Genomic DNA, 2,852 nt, shown 5'->3' with positions numbered 1-2,852 from the left:
CCCGCCACCGGGCCTTCCCTGCACCCCCGACCCCGACTGTGCATCCTCCACCAGAGCTACTAAATAGAGGGAGGAAGGAGGAGGGAAGGTCGTCTTTCTCAGGATCGGAGTCATTCGTCCGTGCGGGGGAGGCCAGCCGTGGCGTGGCGGTGCACGTCCCCTCCGAGCCCCGCCCTGCCTGCAGAGCCGTCATGTTCTCGAATACGTTGTGTTACACCTCTGCCGTGGCATGCGGCGTGGTCTCTGTGGCCTTGGCTGCTTAGCCCGAGGGAAGAAGAGAGAGGCAAGGAGAGCGAGGGAGAGAGAGTACACTCTAACACACTCCAAATGGGTATAAATGACGATTTTGTACCAAGTTTAGACGTGTCCTTGTGCACATGTAAATGAGAAACAAAGTCGCCCCTTTTTATGTTAGGGACATAATGGAGCATTACCTGGTGTCTCGGTTCAACTGGTACCTCATTATAACGACACATATGCAGATGGGAAACCTAATGCGCTGCGCTCTAGTGTTTTTCGAGTTTGTCTACACCGTCTACACCCTTCATGGCCCCTACAGCCGTAGCGAACAAGCAACACCCGGTACTGAAATATTGTCCCTCGCCCGTTTGTAGTTTGAAAGGACGCAGAGCAAGGTAGGGGGAAGCGCATTGTGGGCGTCCGCAGGAGGACAGGAGCGGAGCGTCGCTGTCAGGTGCGTCGTGCGGCCCTACGGGTCCTACCCTCGGGCATCACGTCACGGTTGGCGGCGCGCTCGCCCCGCCGCACACCCTCCCCCCTCGAGCAGGTGAGGTGAGGTGCAGGAGCTGGGCTGGACTGGGCTGGGTGCGCACCCCTGCGCCGCCGCCCCTCGCGAGGTGAGCTGAGGTGGGTGATGGCATTGTCCCGTCCGAGCCGACCGGGCCAGGTGATCCCCCGCAATCCCGCCCGATCCCTGCGTCCGAGGGGAAGATCAAAAGCATTTCGATCTGATGGCAACGCCTACGCAGAGGAGAGGGATGGGGTGGGGTTTGAGGGGGGGGGGGGATTCCTCCAAAGGCCTTGCCTTTTACGTCCGCCTCGCTGCAGTGGAAGAAAACACCTTCGCCGCTATATCATCAGCGACGACGTCACCGTGCTCTCTGTTGCCAGAGGACGCTGCCTGCCTCACCTGTTGGGAGGGTGGACTGTGGAGTATTTGTATACCGAGGGCGCTTACCTGACGCAGCATAAAAGGGGGACCGCTTCAAAGGAAAAAACAGTCCTCCCAAAAAAATCTGTTTAGGAATGTGCTATTTGAGTTGACGTTTAGAGGTGGCGGATTTTCAGCTTAGTGAAAAATGGTTATTAATAACTCCCGTTGGTTACCAAGTAGTCGTGGTGGAGATCGAAGAGGAAGTACCCACCCCAAAACCGTAAATTCTCGCTACGAATCGTATCACAACGACCTGAGCGATGGGGCAGACACCCTAGAGTAGAGCTGCTGATGGAAAACACCGGCACGCTCAAAGAAACGCCCTTGTGCAGCAGCATGAGGTGCCGATGAGGTGCAACGTCCTGGTCACGCGTGACATGGCAACACGAGGAGTGCATCACCAGACCCAGGACACCCACACCCAGGGTCAACTCTAGATAATCAAGTTGGACAGCCGCTGGTCCCGCGGCAGTGCCCTGGTGAGGTGCCCTGGCGGTTGGCGTTGCTCTGGTGGTGCCCAAGTGGTGCCCCGCCTCCCACGGGCACGGCTCTGCTCTCCTCCGAGTCGAGTGGAGTGAAGTGACGCGGCTCGCACGCGGAGCAACGACCCCGCGCACCTCCAGCCGCTGCAGGACGCCGGCCGGCCGCCCACCACACTCCCGGCGCTCTCTCTCTCTCGAACGCGAGTCATATCTTTCGTTTCACGCGCCCTCACGACGCGACCGTAATTTCTTTTCACTTATTCGCGCGTGTAGTACGTTGGCACTCCCCCCCCCGCTCCGGCCTTGTTGTCGACCAATAACTGGAAATGAGGCTCTGCGCTGCTGGAAAGCCGCGACGGTAGAAGCGGCCGGCGTTCCGGGGAATGCGAGAGCGCGCGCCACACTGCTCCGGCCATTGAATCGCCTGTAACGGCAGCAAACATAACGCCCGTCATGTTGGAGGCGGGGGCGCCACAGCACGGATAAACTCAGGTGTTTGGGAAAAACCAGCAAAGCGTGACCACAATGTGGACACGCTGCATACACCGTGTTCAAAATGGTCATCAGGGATCGGTTGTTCTGAAGACGAAACGCAGTGACAGAACAAAAACGAATTTATTGGTTTCTCTCGCGTTTCTCCAACGACAGGTCCGTCACTGGGTGAAAATCCGGGAATGGGACAGCCGATTACAGTATCCAGCTACACTAGAACTTTTATTGCGTCTATCCTATAGTTAGCAAATCAATTAGTTTCTGCGAAATCTAACCCCTTCCTATCATTTTAATACCTATGGCGTCTGCCTAGCGGAAGGAGTGAAGTATGTAACAGAGGACTGCGGATGTCGTCCGCGCGCCGCATGAATGAGAACAGCCGGCCGGAAGTCCGGGGGCCTGACCGGCAGCAGCGGCCGAGTGGCCAGATCCGCGTCACATCCCAACGGGACGCCCCCCCCCCCTCTCCACTCCGCAACGCCAGGCCCCGGAATGTGGCGCGGATGACACGCCCCCATTGTTATGATTTGGTCCTTACGGTGCGCGGTGCGCCTGGAATGCGACAACACACCGGCCGCCGCGCCGTTCGGTCGCCGTTCAGGCGCTTTACACCGCCAGCGCCGACGCCTCGGCCGACGCCGAACGGCGGTAGGATTTACGTGGCCACCGCGCTTTCACAGAGGGAAGCTCAAGCTGTAGCTCCG

Source organism: Frankliniella occidentalis, unplaced genomic scaffold (assembly GCF_000697945.3).
Source record: "Frankliniella occidentalis isolate FOCC.00 unplaced genomic scaffold, Focc_3.1 Scaffold32, whole genome shotgun sequence".
Classification (NCBI taxonomy): Eukaryota; Metazoa; Arthropoda; class Insecta; order Thysanoptera; family Thripidae; genus Frankliniella; species Frankliniella occidentalis.
The sequence above is the reverse complement of the archived record's forward strand: the minus strand, read 5'-3'. Positions refer to the sequence as shown.